At 41.5% G+C, this 19,723-nt stretch overlaps 1 protein-coding gene across 4 annotated transcripts in view; it reads left to right on the plus strand.

The window, feature by feature from the left end:
• The first annotated feature begins 384 nt into the window (after positions 1 to 384).
• MAPK10 (mitogen-activated protein kinase 10) overlaps positions 385 to 19,723 on the plus strand; it is a 276,377-nt gene continuing 257,038 nt past the window's right edge. For all 4 annotated transcript variants that reach the window (XM_056111174.1, XM_056111173.1, XM_056111175.1 and 1 more), the window contains exons 1-2: positions 385 to 498; positions 5,739 to 5,853. The gene's annotated coding sequence lies outside the window, so the exon portion shown is untranslated. The remainder of the gene's footprint in view (positions 499 to 5,738; positions 5,854 to 19,723) is intronic.

Here is a 19,723-nt window from a genome sequence, read left to right on the forward strand (position 1 = left end):
GCCGGGCCCGGCCGGGGCCTGGCTCCCGCCCCGCCCCGGCCCGCCCCGGCGTGACGTCACGGTGCCCGGGCCGTTGCCGTGGCAACCCCATCCCCCAGCCCCCGGCCCTCCGGTAGGCTCGGCGCGGCTGCGGGCAGCGTCACGTTGCACAATGGTTTCCAGGCGGTGAGGGAGGGTGATTCAGCACGCCGCGCTCCGTGGTCCTTCCCGAGCCCGTCCCTGCCCGCGCGTGTATGGGGGCGCGGGGGATGCGCCTCCCGCGCTCGCCTCTTCCTCCCGCCGCCTCCCGACCGCCCTCCGCTCTGCTCGCCCCGCCGCGGCCGGGGGCTTGAGGGACCCGAGCGCGGGGCTCCTGGGCCGTCAGCTGCCCGCGGCCGGTTCGGACGGTCCCCCCTCCGCGACCCCCGCGCGGTTCCGGTGGAATGTGGTCCAGGAGGGGCAGGTAGGGGACCGCGGGCAGCGGCGCGCGTCGGGATCGCGGCTGGCGGGCACGGCATGGTAGGTGGCCCCGGGCTGCGTGGGCATCCGCCGGGCGGGGAGGGGCGCGGGGGGCGGCTCCGCTGCAGGTGCGGCGCGAGGAGGGGGCGCGGGCCCGGGAACTGCCTCTCCAAGTGCGTCTGCCCCGCGCCCGGGCGACCGTGCGCAGCCGGGACCGTCGGACCGTCCTCTTGGGTCCGGGGGTGGGTGGAGGTGGTTAGAGCGATGCAGAACTCTGGGTGGGGGGTTGAGTGCGAGGAGGGAGGGAGGGGGGAAGAGAGAGACAGAGAGAGACAGACAGAGAGAGGGAGGGAGGGAGGGAGAGAGGGAAAGAGAGAGGAGAGAGGAAAGAGAGAGATTGGTTTGCTGGAAGTGCTGACCTCAGTTTTAGATCCAAGAAATGCTTTATTAAAACAGCGGCGAAAGCCACACGTCTTTAAGTGCACCTTAATGTTTACTTCCAGAGAGGCATCGCTTTGGTACTGGGGGTCATTTAATAACATTTTAAGTTGCAGAACTAGTGGCGTTCTTTTTGCAGACACTCTGAGCTCGGCTCAGGCTGAAGAGGAAGCAGAGATGAGGGTCAGCTAGGAAGAGAAGACCGAGGCCAGGGTCCCTTTAAGAAAGTGATCCAGGCGCAGGAGGCAGCATTTTTATTTTCATTTTCTTTCTTTCTTTTCTTTTCTTTTCTTTTTTTTTTTTTATATGGCAGGGTTCCCAGGTATTCTGTTCTGGGATACCCGTGTCCTCTGGAAATGGCAGAGCTTTTTCCGAAAGAAAAAAAAAATTAAAAAGGCAAACAAATGCACAACAGCATCGGAAATGAGCCTGCCAATATATTTATTAGGTCCTGGGCACTTGCACCTGCAGTAAAAATCGTTGTGATTTCTCGCAAGATCTCCAGCGAAATCAAGGTTAGAGATGTTGCGAGGAGATCGGACATGCATCTCTCTCGCTCCCCTCTGCTGCGTTTCAATTCTAGCTCTTCAAATCGAACGTGCACATCTTTTCTCTCTGCCTGGGTTCATTCTAGCTCCTTAAGGACAACTTCCGAGGAGGCACTGCAGTTGAAACGCAGCAGAAAGGATGATCCCAGGGTGGTGAGGGGCTTGTTTGCCAGGGGCTGTCTCTGTCCAGTGTCTGCTGTGCTGGTGGCAACTTAGATGAACCGGCCTCTCGGAGAGGCAGGCAAAGTCAGCAGGGTCAGGCCCCAGCTCAGGGATGGAGCCGGGGACCAGGGCAGCTGGCCCTGCCCGCCCGGGGCCCAGTTTCCATCCGCATCTCTCGCCTGTGTGGCTGCTACTGGTCCCCATCAACACATGAAAAATGGTTGCAGGAGGGGCCGGTTCTCTAAGAGCAGCTTCTCCAAACGGTTGTGCTTAAGCTTTTCACTCTGCTCTGGAGTGATGAAAATTTTCGAGGCTGGCCAGCCAGGCCAGAGCCGTTTGTTCTGCCTTCCCTGGGTACCGCGTTCTTTTCTGTGTCTTGCTTGGTCTTCTTTCGGAAATTGCCACCCCGTGTGCCGGGCTGGCTTATTTTATCACGCAGAGCCCTGGGCTCTGCACAGGACCAGAATAGCCGACGACAAAGGTGGCCTGACCTTAGAGGTCTCCACAAGCCTTGATGCTTCCTCTGGGACACGTCACTCCCTCTTGTTATTGCCAAGTGTCCTTAATTGGATGCGTTGCTGGTGTGACAGAATCGTCGCAGATTTGGCAAAAAAAAAAAGATTGCTGCTGATGAGGCGGTAAGGAATGATTTGGAGAGTGGAGAAAAAGAAGCTGCCTCCAGCGTCCTGAGCCTGGGCCCAGCGAGGCCAGCTGCTGTGTGTGGCGAGGTGTTTGCCCTGCTGGCAGGGGATGTTTATGAGCGGATCCCCACAGGGCCCTGTGTTTTTGCTGTCATTGTGTGGTGTGTCTGAGTATTCCACGGTCCCAGAGTACGCAGTCGCTGTTTTTCAAGGTTAGGATGCATTGAAAATGGACCGCGACTGCTATGAAATATATACATCTTTTACTTTGATAGGAAAATTAATATGATTTCCCTTGTAGTGCATCCTAGTCGTCTGGAAAGGGAATCTGTTTAACTTAACGTAAAAAAAAAGCCTCTCATGTTTAAAGGTAAAGTCTCCCATATTTAAAACCTTTTTTTTTTAAGTTTTATTGTGGCCTTATGTAAATGCATCTGTTCTTGGGATGTAATTTTAGTGAAAAGGTCTTTTAATGCTCAGTGGAAAAGATAAAGACTTTGGTTTGGGTTTTTAGTTTTCTTGTTTGTCAAAGACCAAGTGGGTGGGGGCAGTTGATTTTAGTTGTGACTTCTGGTCACATTTGGGACTAAAGGATTTTGTTCAAAAACGGTGTGTATAAAAGTGGATGATTGCTGGCTTGTTTATAAGAATGAGAGGAAGCTTTCTTCCATTAAGAAACAAACAAATTGTTATTTTAATTTATTTAAGATTCTCCCGGCTCAGACTGTTTTCTCTTGTAATGTCTTTGAAGCTTTTGCTTGGACATTGCAGTTCTCAGGCAAAAAGAGACACTGATTGTACAGGAAGGACAAAAATGGAATAATCTGTGGATTTGCTGCAGGCTTGAGTGGTCCCTTCCTGTCCCACGTACACTGCTTATGCCACCTTCAGAGGACCAAGGACTTGTGCAAAGAGTTGGACCTAGGGACTATTGGAGGCGATGCTTATTGATAAAAAGAATTTAGTTCATTTATTTATCATGTTAAATGCATTTATAGCATTACATAAGTCTGAGATGAGACTGTTGCCGATTCAGTTAAAGATCGGCTGCATATTGATTGAGAGAGAGAAAACATAGTTTGGAATTGGAGGTTGGATTTGCAGAAATGTACTTACCCTACATATTTTTATAGCCCAGTTGTAAGGCTTTGACTCCAGATGTGTCCATTTTATTCTTATGAGAAAATCAAGACAAAGAGACAGAAATGAAAAATCTGTACACGTTACTTCATTTTAAAATTTATCCAAACTGTATTTGAGGTATGACTTTCTGCTTTCAATTTAAGGGAGGGAAGCTTTGCTGAATTATTGTGTTTTTGGTAGCTATTCAAGGTGAAGAATTCAGGTTAAAGTCACAACCTTTGAACGGCGAGAAATGGTTTTGGCTTGGAAAATGGGCCACACGTTTAGACTTATTTTTGCTAAAGGTTTTTCAAATTTTCTAAGGCTGCTTTGGATTTCTAAGAAGCTCTGCGGAGCTTCTCACTGTTCTTTGACATACAAAAACCCATTGGCTTGTAGAACTGATGTTCCTAGGAGAGGAATTGAAGAGTTGGAACTGAAAAAGAAACAAGCGAAGTTTCCTTAGAGTATTCCTATTGCAGTTGGTCGAACTATGTATGATGTACAAAAATAAAATGAAGAAATGAAGTTCACCTATCTGGCAGAATGGCCTACACCATAAGGAACATGACGTTTGTTATGGTTTCTATGTGTGTGTTCAAGAGAGTTGAGACCTGTAGGGGGAAGGGGAGAGATGGAGAGAGAGAGAGAGACAGACAGACAGACAGACAGACAGACAGACACTCTTTAGATCCTCATTAGTAATGTGTCTACAGTGACTGTGCTCTATATTAATAGAAGGGGTATTTCTGCTCATGCCACCTGACTTTGCCACTGAATTATAATCTCTGTCAGAGATCAACTGTGTCTGTTTGGCATGTAGTAGCGATGCAATAGCTATTCCTTGGATGGATTCCCCTGGTGTTCAGGGTGGCCAGTTAACGAGTGAAGGAGCGTGTGAAACAGCACCACAGTTCAGTTCCTGCCATTTGGGAGCTTGTTGGCGTTCAGGGGGATGAGGTTTAATAATAAAGATGATATTTGATCAAGGGACCATATTAACGGTTTGACGATAAGTCTAATCAGAGTTCAGAAGATGGAGAAATTGACCTCAGACATGATCCAGAGGCACTGGTGGCTAGGATGAGTGGGGGGGGAGGGGCAGGCGATTGAGGACTTGTTCCAAATAGAAGTTGTCCCCTCTTGGCCAGGAAATAGGAACTCTTAACTGAAGTGGAGTGAATGGATGCTCTTGAAGGGTCACGGTCCTCCTGTTGTTCATCGATTTGCCCGAGCGGGCCCAGTAACGTCTCCATTGTGAGACTTGTTGTTACTGTGCTTGGCATATTGAATATGCCAAATATGCCAGGCTCTGCCGTGCGGGCAAGATACTCTCAGTAGCTTGCTGGGCTCTCCAAGAGGGGCGGAGGAATCAAACTCGGGTCGGCCAGATTGGCTGCGTGCAAGGCAAACGCCCTACTGCTGTGCTATCGCTCTAGCCTGCTCTTGAAAGGTAACCATACTTTCCAAGTTGAGAAGAAAGGTTTTTTATTTTTTTTGCTTTTTGGGTCACACCTGGCGATGCACAGGGCTTACTCCTGCCTCTGCACTCAGGAATTACTCCTGACAGTGCTCAGGTGACCATATGGGATGATGCCGGGAATCGAACCCAGGTGGACTGCATGCAAGGCAAACACCCTACCCGCTCCAGCCCCAAAAGGTTTATGTCTTAACAATAGGTTAATCCATAAATCAACCTGGCACAATCCTGGCTGATCTGATTCAATGTAATGTCAAAGAATAAAAGTCACCCATTGAATTTACAAATCTATTTTTTGTAACCCGATTAGAGTATTGGAAAACACGCTTACAGGTCTTTTCAATTTCAGACCTTTATGCACCTCTAGTTTTATTTTATTTCAGCATTTCACAGAACTTGGAACTTGTCCTCCTGCTCTACTTCCTGGGAACTGTGTAACCCATTATACAATAAAATCTTACTAGAAAAGCAGAATTCAAAAACATGTTGTTGTCGAGTTTGCTCAGGGAAAGCACAAGATGGTGCCTTGTATCACAAAACTGGTCCCCTATCAACCAGGGGGGCAACTACTAATCAGGTTTTCGTTCAGGTATCAAACTATCCAGCCCCTCTGCTCGGGAGCACAGTGTCCTCATGGTCCTCGTGCTCTTGGTCACCTGGAACTGTGGGTACCCGTGAGATGTGTTACCACGTCCCATCCCGTAGTATGCATTGTCTTTGTCAGCCTTTGGTGTTATAACTACGGTTTTTATTTAAAAGTTCCCTATTTTCATTTTGGAGAAAAAAAATTCTTTTTTCTATTTGTTCATTTGTGCTGGTAGTTCTAAAAATCGATCTCAGGTCCTCGATTTGCAAAGCTATATTCAGCCCTGATGGTGAAGAGTAAAGTCTTGTTCGTTCTGATTTTAGGCGAGTGTGAGAAACACCGATGTTAGGATCATCTCAGATCGTCATTATGGCAACTCATGCAAGAAACTGTTGAATTAAACCCAGTTCCCATAGATGAGAGTCCATACCAGCAGTGGTGAGTTGCGAATTTAAAATTACTTCTGAGCGGGAAATATGATCTACATATACAAATTTAGATATTGCATATGGTTCTGTGTGTGGGTCTGTTGAATTCCTGTTGCAAATCATGTTCAGCTAAAGGAGTGAAAATCAATCGAACAGAATGTTTAACCGATTGTGCAGTGCTGTATAATGCCATAGATAGTAACAAGAGGTCTTGGGGTACACTGGTGAATTATATAGCACCCTGATGGATACTAGTCTTTGTAAGATGGTTGCAAGGAAGGATTTCATGGTGCTAAGGTATAGTTGGTCAATTATAAATGTTTTCCAGTAACTTTTCTCATTTGCTACTTGATTCTGGTTTTTTTTTTTTTTTTTTTTTTTTTTTTTTTTTTGCTTTCTGGGTCACACCTGGCAATGCACAGGGGTTACTCCTGGCTCTGCACTCAAGAGTTACTCCTGGCGGTGCTCAGGGGACCATGTCGGATGCTGGGAATCGAACCCGGGTCCGCTGTATGCAAGGCAAACGCCCTACCCGCTGTGCTATCTCTCCAGCCCCGACTTGATTCTGTTTTACTAATTCATTGTTTCCAGTAGAAGAATTGACTCTGAACTAAACTATAATTCTCAATTCTTTCCAGGCATATGTACATACACATATGCATAGATTTATATTTATGAAACATATATATTTACATAGAAACATAGGAATAAGAAGGACTATATACTTATTACACAAATATGTATTTACAAGATGAAAATGTTATGTGTATATATGCATACACATTTATGCACACAAATACATGTAACATTTTACGTTATTGTATGTACATATACATGTATAATATTTTCATCTTTACACCTCACCAAATATATGAGTATACATACATACTCAAACATTGTAGTTAATCTATAAATAGATTTAATAAATAGGTAGAGAAATCACATCACAGTTTTGTAAAGCAATTTGTGGGTATTTTAGTTGACAAATCTTTTTGTTTAATAAAAAATGCTAAAATAGATAGTCCGTGGAATAATTTTGAAAACTTGCTATTTTATAAAAAATGTTAGCACAGGCAGAATACTTTTTAAATCAAATATTCAGTGCTTTGTAGGCACCAAAGTCAATAATCAATAAAATCCAGTAAAGGGGAACTAGTTATCATGTCAAATAACATACTTGAAAAATAACGTATGGAAATGGTGTATGTAAAATGCTGTTTTGAACCAGCGTTCGATAGTTCTTCTCATTTGCTTGATGACTTGTATAGCCCTGGGTAGGTAGTCTGCCTTATGAATTAATACCTAGTCTATAACTGAAGAAGAATGATGAAATGAATTTTTACGTACTTCATATTATGGTTTTCATTGTAGTTGGCTTACAATTATATCGAGAAAGCATATATAATGATCATTTTTATGCTGTGCTTAATCAACGTGTATTAGCATTTGTTATAGAGGAGGATATATGTTATGTCCATTATGTTATGTCAGCCATTTTTTTAATCTAAAATAAAGTTATTAAAAATGGTGAACAGTACATTTGAGTTGTGTCACTCTCAGTGATATAGGAACCCTATTCCCCATTTAAAAAACATTTACCTATTAAACTAACATTTATTGAGACTCTCTGATGTAGATACCATTTTTAGCTCTTGGGATAGATCAAAGAGCTAAGATCTGCCTTAAAAGACCTTTCAGTCTTAAAGAGTATGACACTTATGATAAATGCGCCATTAAAAGACACATCTAAGGAGTGTGGTACTTACATAGTGCTATTAAAATGAGTGGACATGAGGGGTAAAAGAAGTACATCAGAGGGGTCTAATACAGATGGGGTGGGAATTTGTTGAGAAAGTGTTCTCTTTTTTTTCTTTAAATTTTTATTAATGAGACATCATGACATACAGTTGCAGACTTACAAATTTTTGTGCTTGGGTTTCAATTATACAATGATCAAAGACCCATCCCTCAACCAGTGCCCATTTCCCACCACCACGTATCACAGTATCCCTTCCACCCCCCATCCTCCATATCCCACCCTGCCTCTGTGGCAGGGCATTCCCTTTTGTTCTCTCTCTCTTATTGGGTGTTGTGGTTTGCAAAAGAGGCAATGGGTGACAATCATTTTTGGTCTATAGTCTCCTTTCAGCATGCTTCTCCCATCCTGGGAGGGTCCTCCCAACACCCTTTATTTGGTGTTCCCTTCTCTATCTGAGCTCCCTTTTCCCCTAGCATGTGGGGTTGGCCTCCAAGCCATGGAGTAAAATTTCTGGTACTAATCTCAGCCATTCTTGGGTGTTAGTCTCCTATTTTGTTACTTTATGTTCCCCAGATAAATGCAATCTGAGAAAGGGTTCTCTTGGGTGGTAATATTTTAGTTGACGTTGAGGACAATAAGAGGTTAGCCAGAGAAAGTAGAACAGTTGTCAAGTGCCCTCAGGCTTGAGAGTGCATGGTAACTTGGAAGCATCAGGTGTCATTTATCACACTGGGGCATGAAAAGAGATGGTAGAGGTGAAGCAGAAGTGGCCTAGGTGATCTGAAGGAGTTCTTAGATAAGGATAATGAAAACAATTTTTTTTCCTAAAACAACTGACCCTGGTTACATCCCCAGACCTTATATAGTCCCCTGAGCTCTGCCAGGAGTGATCCCTGAGTGCAAAAAGTATTTTAAATAGGAGAGTGGCGTGATCAGATTTGTTCTTTCAGTTTGTGAAAAATATACAGATGAGGTTTAACATATTCAGGATGGTTTTGACCATGGAAATGATATTTATTTATTTTTTATTTATTTATTTATTTATTTATTTATTTATTTATTAGGGCTGGAGCAATAGCTCAGTGGTAGGGCGGTTGCCTTGCACGCAGCCGGCCCAGCCGAGCCGGGTTCGATTCCTCTGCCCCTCTTGGAGAGCCCGGCAAGCTACCGAGAGTATCTCGCCCGCATGGCAAAGCCTGGCAAGCTACCCTTGACGTATTCGATATGCTAAACACAGTAACAAGAAGTCTCACGATGGAGACGTTACTGGGTCCGCTCGAGCAAATCGATGAACAACGGGAGGACAGTGCTATCTCCTTATTGGGGTCTTTGGGTCACATCTGACTGTTCCCTGGGCTAGCTCTGACTCTGTGCTCAAGATCAGTCCTAAGTGATGCTTAGAGGATTTCATGTGTTGCGGAGGAGCAAACTAGGATTGGCATGATGCGAGAGGTGGAAAGGCAGATGAGATAGAGGGAGGGCTTGCTCGGGATGGGAGATGTGTGCCGAAAGTAGACTTTAGACTGAACATGATGGCTACTTAATACCTGTATTGAAAACCATAACACTCAAAAGGAGAGAGGGACTAAAAGGGAATGTGCCTGCCACAGAGGCAGTGGGGGGGAGGGGCGGGGGAAGGGCCGGGGAGGACGGGGGTGGAGGGAGAGATACTGGGAACATTGATTGTGGAGAATGGGCACTGGTGGAGGGATGGGTAGTTGACCATTTTATGACTGAAACATAATCACGAAAGTGTGTAAGTCTGTAATTGTATCTCACGATGTTTCATTAAAAAATAAAAATAAATAAATAAATGTCTATGGTTCTGAGGACTGTATTCAGGTCTTCTGCATGATAGGCATGCAGTTTATCACTGAACCGCGTGGAATAAAGAGTATGCAGCAAGTCACAAGGTAGGACTTGTCCAATGAAGCATGTGAGTGTCTCTTGTCTCTTGTTGATGAACGTTTGAGTTGTTTTTATATTACTGACATAAAGTGGGTTGTATATTTATTTAAAAATGCATATGTATTAAAACTAAGTATATATATTATTCCTTAGAGGTTCTAGTATAATATACTAGAATATATACAATTACAATATATAGAATATATACACATGTATGTATAACATATATATATATACATGTGTATATATATGTATGTAGCACTGTCCTCTCATTGTTCATCGATTTGCTCGAGTGGGCTCCAGTAACATCTCCATTGTGGGACTCCTTGTTACTGTTTTGGCATATCGAAAACGTCATGGGTAGCTTGCCAAGCTTTGCCGCGAGGGCGGGATACTCTCGGTAGCTTGCCGCACTCTCCGAGAGGGGCAGAGGAATCGAACCTGGGTCGGCCGCATGCAAGGCAAATGACTACCTGCTATGCTATCACTCCAGCCTGCATATGTATGTATGTATGTATATATATACGTGTATATATATATTATATGAGCTTCTTTAGAAAAAATATTATGGAAAGGAATTATTGACACTCAAGTTTTCTAAATAAAGCCAAAATATTTTTCTTTTCTTTTTTTGGGGGGGGTCACACCCAGCATTGCACATGGGGGTTACTCCTTGCTCGTGCACTCAGGAATTACTCCTGGTGGTGCTCGGGGGACCATATGGGATGCTGGGAATCAAACCAGGGTCGGCTGCATGCAAGGCAAATGCCCTATCTGCTGTGCTACTGCTCCAGCCCCGAGCCAAAATTTTTTTTTTAATCCAATTGCATCAAGTTTTACTCCTATGAGTAATATATGAGAAGTTCTTTGTCACTGCCAACACTTGATTTCTAAATTCTCAAATTTTGCTAATCAGAGCCAGTAAATAAAAACAGTCATGGAATTATTAATTTTTCATTTATGAATTACTAATAAACATCTTTTTCTCTTTTTATTGGCTATTTGATTTTCCTCTTTTCTGATGGGTCTGCTTAGGGCGATTTCTTTCTGAAATTCATCTTTCAAAATAATAGCTAGTAATTATGGAGTTCTTACTGTACAATAGACACTGTGCTGTGAATTTTTCAAACATTTAATTTTCATATCTTCCTTATGATTTACAGATCTCCAGTTCAGAGAGGCTAAGTAACATTTTCTGGCATTCAAATAGCTGAGAATTAGCAGATTTAGCATTCAAATTCAGTCCTGTCTGAGTTTTGAGTTTTTCAATTTCTTGATGGTGTTTGGAAGAGATTATATTGGAACTAGAGTGAACACTTAAGGTTTTACTGCAGGAATCCAGATAAAAAGAATAAGCATAAACTATTATCAGTACATAGTAACTGAATTCAATAATGAGTATGGTAGGTGAAGAAGAGGAAGGACTTAAAAAATCTCCAGTTTCAGTATCTCTTGGTTAGGTTAGCTCTATTAATCATACAAAATACATTTACACTCCAGGTATTTGCAAAGCTTTTATGAATATATTTTATGATTCCATAGTTCATCAAAAGATTATTTAGTTTGTAGAACAAATTTAGTATTTAGAAACAACACTGTTTATTTGGATTAACTCTCTACTGCTTTGAAAAGTGCACTCTAGTTTGTAAAAAGTTTAAGTGGCTTGTTCTAGATCACACACGTTATTTAAGTGTCAGATTAAGAAACAAACATCAGGCCTGCAAAGACTGCAAAGAAATAATAATTTGATTTTTTTTCTCTTTGGGTCACATCCAACGATGCTCAGGGTTTACTCCTGGCTCTGTGCTCAGGAATTACTCCTAGCAGTGCTCGGGGGACCATATGGGATGCCGGGGATTGAACCCAGGTAGGTCATGTGCAAGGCAAATGCCCTCCCCGCGGTACTATTGCTCCAGCCCCATAACTTGATTGATTTTTAAATTAATAAGTGAAAATACAATTGCCTTACTTTATCTACTGAACATTTTTCTTTCAAATCAATTACTTTTGAATTGAACCAATTGTTATTGGTATGAATTAGGTCCTCCTCATCATTATTGCCAGTCATTTAAAATAGCTGGTATAGGATCTTATTGCCCGAGATCCTACCAATGAAGCCACCAGGTTAAAATCTGATTTTCACTTGCTATCATCTAGCTGCTCTCTTTGCCTTGATGTTTGCCCTGTTGCTTGTGCAATACCCTTTTCCCTAAGATATGCCGTATCCCCAACCACACTAATTCAGGAGCTGATGTTTTCTGGGAGTGCTTCGGGCCATCCACTTGTTTCCGTGGCATTGGACGCTTTCAGGTACTACCTGGTGAATCGCTGTTTATGTTTATTCCATAGGCACTCATCCTCACCTATTCTTTTTTTTTTTAAATTGCCAGAATCTCAGAATTTATTGAATCATTCAGTCTTTTACATATTCCACATATACTCGATCTGTTTTTAAACAACAAAATATATTAGAAGAATTATAATTATAAGAATTATAATTATAAGAATTATAATTCTTTCATTTTAAAATTCTCACTTTTTAATATCTTATTTCACGTTATTAGAGCCATACTTGTCTTACTTCTTTCAAAAATAAATTTTCCTTTTCTTTTTTTTTTAAGTTTAGGTAATGTAAAAATACATCTGTTTTTAAGTTAGAGTTTTGATCTGAGAAGAAAGGTAATGGCGATTTAATACGTAAAGGATTTTTAGTTTTAAATCAGTAGTAATTAAACTTAATCTATAAAGTCTCTCCTCACCTGTTCTTTCTATAGTTAATCATGGTCAAATGTTAAGGTTTTGTTACTCAAATTATGGTCTGGCAGCCAGTAGCCATATTGAGATGACATCTGAGATCTTACTCGGCATCTAAGGCAATGTGTCATGTCTCACGTCAATGGAACGGGAACCTTTAAAGCAAGGGTCTCTGGCGATTAAAGTTTGAGAGGTACTGCGAAGACTCATTTCACTTCAGTAGTCGCCATTGGGCTTTCCTGCTTGGTGTTGCCATAGTAATCAGTGAGTATCCATCTCACTGCATTGACTATGCCTACACCTTAGCTAGAAGTTCTTTGAATTAGACTTAAGTATCTTTAACTTCCCAGTGTCTAACATGGTACATAATACTTGATGGCACTACATATGCTTTTTTTTTTGTTTTCGCTTTTTGGCTCACACCCGGTGATGCACAAGGGTTATTCCTGTCTCTGCACTCAGGAATTACTCCTGCTGCTGCTCAGGGGACCATATGGGATGCTGGGAATCGAACCCGGATTGGACGAGTGCAAGGCAAACGCTCCACCCACTGTGCTATTGCTCCAGCCCCTACATACACTTTTTCAGAAGATCATTTGACACTAATAAAAATTTAAGGAAAAAAGAAGAAGAAAGGAAGAAAAGAAGGAAAGAGGAATTACTATATCTCAGAAAAAAATAGAATTAATTTATATGCAAAATATCAATAAAATAGCAATATCGATAATAAAAAAATCATTTGAGAAAAGAAAGCATAGGCAGTAGATACATGAAAAGATAGAAATAGAATCATGAAAAATATCAGAAGGAGAAAAAACATGAGCAACATCAATTTCATGGGAAATAACTAGGTTAAAGGCACACACATTGAGTTTCTGGATATCTCCTAGAAAGCAGCCTGGCAGCAAATCTACCATTGTATTAATATAGATTGGATGGAAAATGTGAGTATTGCTTGCCAAATCCCTCAGAAGCAAAGATTTTCTTATTTTTTCAGGTAACATTGTATTTTGTTACTGCTTTTGTTGAGTAAATGTTTCCAACCCTTATTTTTGCCTTCTTGAATAAAGTGTGATAATGTCCACTTAAGTTGTGGACTTCATTGGGTGCTGGAATTGAATCTGGGCTGCAGTGCATGAGGCCAGTTCCCCACCCACCATACTGTCTTTTCCATGAAAATTATTATTTATTTTTAAAATTTTTATTAGCGAGACATCATGAGGTACAGCTGTATGTAGACTTACAAATTTTTGTGCTTGGGTTTCAATTATACAATGATCAAGTACCCATCCCTCCACCAGTGCCCATTTCCCACCACCACGGATCCCAGCATCCCTCCCACCCCCCATCCCCCCATCCCACCCTGCCTCTGTGGCAGGGCATTCCCTTTTGTTCTCTCTCTCTCTTATTGAGTGTTGTGGTTTGCAAAAGAGGCAATGGGTGACAATCATGTTTGGTCTATAGTCTACTTTCAGCATGCTTCTCCCATCCTGGGAGGGTCCTCCCAACACCCTTTATTTGGTGCTCCCTTCTCTATCTGAGTTCCCTTTCATGAAAATTATTTTTTTTTGGTCATTAAATTTCCACAAGGCTGCGCTTTTTGAAAAATAGCAAACTTTCAACACTCTATTTAATTGTCTTTATGATCGACCAAATATGAAGAACTTTTTCGAGATGATTTTATTATAAATGGGAGGTTGAACTAAATTTGCTCCAGAGTCCTTATGACTTACACGTCTGTGCTTGTTCAGGAAGGTGCAGACAGAATGTGAACTTTAACAAAGAGTTATTATAGTGAATAGAATTTATTAATTACATTCAATTACATCGAAGAGAAAGTGTGAGAGAAAAATGGCGAATATTAATATTCAGTATTAGTCTTTTTACTTCTTTCCTTTAACTGCAAATTATCTCGGGGATTTCAAGGGGGTCTTGGTACATTCCTGAAAAAAAATATGTGTTGTATGAATGAATTAAGAGCTCTTTTATGCCTCTGGAATGGTCTGATCAGGCACAATTCTTGGCAAAACAGAGCCATACCATATTTTTGGTGGTTCTGTTGAGGAATTGTTAAGTGAAAAGAGGGAACAGAAAAAGCGAGGAGCAGAGGTGGGCTTGGCTGAGGAGGGGAGGCTGTGGGGGGCCAAGGTACGGGGAGGCTATCCCTGGGCTGTGGAGAAATTTGGGCCTGTTTCCATTGACACAGCAGAACCACTGCTGTTTTCCAAGCAGGTTTCAGGAAATGATTCCACAGCAATGCTGGGAGTATTCGGAGAGGCGCAGAGTGAGCAGTGAGAGGGCAGGAGGGGTGAGAATCCGCTTGAGAAAGAGGCGGTGGGGAAGGAGGCCTCCAAAATCCTGGTCATTTGGAGGAAGAAGCTGTCGAAGAAATTCGACGTTACTAAGCAGTGTAGGAAAGAAAGTTCTGACTGCTGTTTTTTTTTGGGGGGGGTCACACTCGGCGATGCACAGGGGTTCCTCCTGGCTCTGCACTAAGGAATGACTCCTGGCGGTGCCTGGGGGACCACATGGGATGCTGGGGATCAACCCAGGTCAGCCGCATGCAAGGCAAATGTCCTACCGGCTGTACTGCCACTCTGGCCCAGGTACTTCTTTGATTTTGCTGTAGGCTTGGCCACAGTCTTTGTGTGTGTGTGTGTGTGTGTGTGTGTGTGTGTGTGTGTGTGTGTGTATGTGTGAAGGTCATACCCAGGGATGCTCAGGAGTTCCTCCTGGCTCTGCACTCAGGAATGACTCCTGGCGGTGCTTGGGGGACCCTATGGGATGCTGGGAATTGAACCCGGGTTGGCTGCATGCAAGGCAAACGCCCAACCCGCTGAGCTATCGCTCCAGTCCACCGGCCACCGTCTTATGCAGGTGCTGGGCTGGGTTTCTTGCGATGTCAAATGTAGAAATGAATTTGCTGTCTGTTTGTGTCACAGGATCCTGGGTGAGGATTAATGAGCACTTTGACAGGAAGGCCCTCCGTGAATCGAAGCCATCAATAATAAAAATGAAAATGTTTGCCAGGTGTTTTTGCTCCCGTGTTGAAGGCTGCTATGTAAATATGAAATAGTGCCTGGAACGATTGTCATTGTTAATAATAGCAAAGTCATTACTGCAAAATGCCGACACAGCAGACTCGTTCTCCGTCAGTTCCAGAGGGGAAGATGAAGCCAGGCATGAAAGTCCATTTCGTTTTGTTTCTTAGGAATCTTGCCTATTGTAAGCCCTTTTCTTGCTTAGTAGAAAAGGCATTTTAAGAATATTTGAATTTGATTATTTTGCCTTGCTCCCTTCATTCTAGTCTGGTCAGGATTTCCGTTCTATCAGTGCTTTCATTATCCTGACTTCTCTATGCAAATGGAGAGGAAACACATTTGATATGTCTAATAAATGCACTTGCATCTTTCTTAATTCTGGCTTCTTTCATTTTAGTTGAACATGTAGCTGTACAGTCAGGTGGGCACACTGTATATTCCAGAGTTAGAATGTCTGTAGTTAAACCCAAATTTTGTTATTTCCTCTGAGGTCCTGGTTAAGTTACATAATCTCTTCCACTTGGGTTCTTGATTAGGAGAAAATGACACTAAGAATGATACAGATTTCATAGGACCATGGTGAGGGGAATAAAGATAAAACATGTCAGTAAGTGCTTCATAACTGGCAGAATTTTATTTTGTTGTTGTTTGGTCAAATGTATTTATCATCACCAAAAATGTCTTATTTCCTGATCCGGATCTTGTTCCATGTGATTTTTTTCTACCAAAAGGTAATTTGTGACCACAAAATTGATGATCAACCTTTATGTTACCTAGAATAACATTCTGAACAATCCCCAAGTCTTGTTTTATTTATTATTTTTTTCCTCTATGTTATTATTGGGCTTTCTTTCCCCTCAGCAAATCTAAAATTTAATTCTACTGTGAATATAGGTAATTTGTTCTAGCCATGTGACTGGTATTTCCCATAGCACATTACTCTGGTACCATACCATCTTATAAGGAAAATTTCCGCTCTTCTCTTGATTCTTTCCCTAATCTGTTTTTAAGGTATGTAAACAGCATATTTCTGTCATTTCTGGTAATCACGTCTTTCTGGAATTTTAATGGCATTTTCCTTCGCTCAGATCCATTAATTTTTGTTTGGAACGTACACCAATCCTTGAGAATAGGTTCTGAGACTTAGTCTGTGGTTGGAATAACAACCAGATTCATCAAAACTAAAGCATAAAATAGTTCAAGAATTATTGGGCTGTGATTGTCCTCCTCACCCAGTCCATGGTTATTTAATCCTGAGAATAAATGAAGTTTACAAATCCTTTTGAGTGTGACCAAATATACCGTGGAAGATTATCCTTTTGTCTCAGCCTCTACTGTCTCTCTTTCCTCGTTGCCTTTTAGTTCTATGGGACAGAAACCAAGTGAAGGCAATGATTTTGTTTCCTATGACAGGTTGATCTACTTATGTTAAGAAAAAAATCTATTCAAATTGTAGAGGGCAGATGGAAATGACCATTGAAAACAGTGGCTAATACAGGTGGGAAAATAATTGAAGAGGAGGAAAAAATCAGAATACATTAGCATTTAATCAGTTCTTTCACTTATGATTCAAGTGTTGAAAGTCTTAATCATTGCCATTTAGAAGAACATACTAGGAGGTAGTTCCATTTTTGGAAATTCTGTCTCTCAGTATTGAGATTTAAATTGAACCCCTGGAGTTTACCTGCTTTTTAGTATTAGGGATCACTATTTTGGATATCTGCTAGTTGTATGATTTTGGCCATGGTACCTAATGTCCAGTCTCTTTTCTTTTGTAAAATGGGAACAATACAAACATCTGTTTCAGGAAGTAGACATGATAGTTGCAATTAATTTTCACAAGAGGAGCTAGTTATGAGATATGAAATTATTAGAACAGTGCTTGGTTCAGAAAAAAAATTTGGTATCTGTTAGCAAATTATTATTACCCAACTATAATAGCATGGTAAGTGCTTGATTTTGAAGGTTGAACATTTTATCTTTTAATTAAAATAAAGTGAAAGCAAAAATGATTTTTTCTAGAGACAGAAATGGACTAGTAATTGATTGTAGTTTAGGAATCTTAGACTGCTGTACATCTAACATACATTGTGGCATAAATAAAAATTAGTGTTGCATATGTGTTTGCTGGCACGAATGTGGTTTAGAGTTGTGTTAATGTTTATGTTTTTAGTTTAAGGTTTATGCTAGCCTTAGGAAAGGCAAGGGGACAAGGGAGTCTGGTTTTAAATGTGAAGTAAATAGGTATTGGATGGGGGAAAAATTAGAATTTGAGCAACTGGGTTGTTGGAAAGGGTACAGAGAGGTTGGAAACCATGGAGGATAGATATAAAAAAAATGATAAGTTGCTACAAAGAAATGGGCTCTTCTGGGGAGCTAGACAGAGGATTCTGGTGACTATCTGCCTCGGTCCAGTACTGGTCTGAATATATTCTCATTGATTGGAGACACAGGGAATTAAAGAACAACATTCTCTTTTCTTGTGTGTGGAATGGCAGTGACAGATAAATTGTGTCCTCCACTCTGGGTCTTGATCTTAGTATGATTCTTTCCACTAGTCCTCCTTCCTGGGTGGGGAGTTTGTTCTCATCTATCTGATCATGCTAGATACACATTATTAGTATCTTAAAGACCGGGATTCTACCACTTGCTGTTTCTCCATTTTTCTCCAGTATGTGGCAGTTTCTTCTTTATGATTCCCAAACACAAACAGGCCAACTCTATCCCAGGTCTGCATGCATAATGAAAGTAGAAACCCTCCCTGGAGATGAGTGTTCTCCAGTATTCTCCTGCTGATGAGACCCAAGGGTCTGTGGGTAGCTTGGTAGGTCCTGATTGCTAAGATAGAATGACTTCTTATGAACCGTTCCAATGACAAAGTAGGGCTGTCAAGATGAAATTCAGTGTTTAATTCTTAAAACTAAGTCTTAGATATCTATGGTTATAGATACCAATATCTATGCTAGAATTAGTATCTATGTTTAGTCTTCCTTTCCGTAAATATTATATACTAATTTTAAAATTTAAAATAAAACAAATTAAAAATTAAAAAATAGTTCTTTTATTCATTAAATTAGTTATGTCCATATTTAGAAAACACTTGACATTAATTCATAGAAGTAATTTCATGTTCTAGTTGTTTTCTAAAGGTTATTATACATCCTTCCTTCCTGTTGTCATTGATGGTATTTCTTTCTTTCCTATGGATTTGTGTACCCATATAGATACTTTCAGTGACTAATGTTTTTGGCATTAGAAAAATTAGCCTTAAAAATTCCATTCCTATAGGGTTGCAATCTGGTGAGGAAACCAGACATTTCCTTCATAGCATTCATCAGTCTTCAATGGTATGATTTGTGTGTTTACTTTAATATTTAAATAAAATGTAATAAATATTTACATAAGCACTACACTAATTAATTTTTGAGTATATTCTAGGTGTACTGAACATGATTAACATATTCAGTAACATCAGATAACCAAAGTTATCATTAGATAACATGATTTGCATATTTCTTTGAGCATCGATAGTTGGGTCAGAATTAGCCAGATTAAAGTCAAAGATTGGAGTGAGACAAAGTTCCACGCTGAAGAGAAAATCCAGGAGGATCAAGAGGCAACAGATTACAAAACGATAAGTTGTGCAAGAGTGAGAAAGAAAATAATTAGGTTTAACATATTTTCAGAGGTTGCTGATTATGAAAATCTTTGTGTGCCATACTCATTATGCTGTGGAGAGGGTTCTTTTGGGACACACCGTTCAAGGCTTACTCCTGACTCTGAACACAAGAATCACTCCTGGTGGGCTTCTGAGACCATATGGGTTGCCAGGATTTGAACATGGGTCGGCCACGTGCAAAGCAAATGTCCTACCCACTGTACGATCGCTCAGGTCCTGGAAGAGGTTTAAACCGAAGTGTGAAGATATGTCTGCCTTCAGTGTTACAAGACTTGCTTTGCCAAATGAAAAATAATTTGGAAAGGTTTGGTGGGCAGGGAAGAGGCAAGGTTGCTGGAGAGACATAGTGATGGCCTGGAGTGGCTACTGCCAGGGAGAAAGGGAAGTGTCCGAGTGTCATTGGGAGTAAGGAGGATTTGTTTGCATTTGGAAGTTGAGGGGTAAGGCAGACCTGACTCCTGCTGTCTCACTTGCAAGACTGTGTGGGTGGTGGTTGCAATTCTAGAGAAAAGGAACACTGAAGGAGGAGCAGGCTCGGAGGAAGAGAGCTTCAGTTTGGCATATTCAGTTGGCAGTAGCATATATGTATTTTAAGTTTAAGACCATCAGTGTGGGTGGGAGATTATGCTGAGGCCTCACCAACAGGTAGAAGGGCAGTAAAGTCTGGAGGAAGAGAAAATCAAGGAACGACATTAATGAACACTTTGCAAAGGAGTGAGCAGAGCACTTTCGGGAGGGT

This window comes from Sorex fumeus, unplaced genomic scaffold (genome assembly GCF_029834395.1).
Source record: "Sorex fumeus unplaced genomic scaffold, SorFum_2.1 ptg000013l, whole genome shotgun sequence".
Taxonomy (NCBI): domain Eukaryota; kingdom Metazoa; phylum Chordata; class Mammalia; order Eulipotyphla; family Soricidae; genus Sorex; species Sorex fumeus.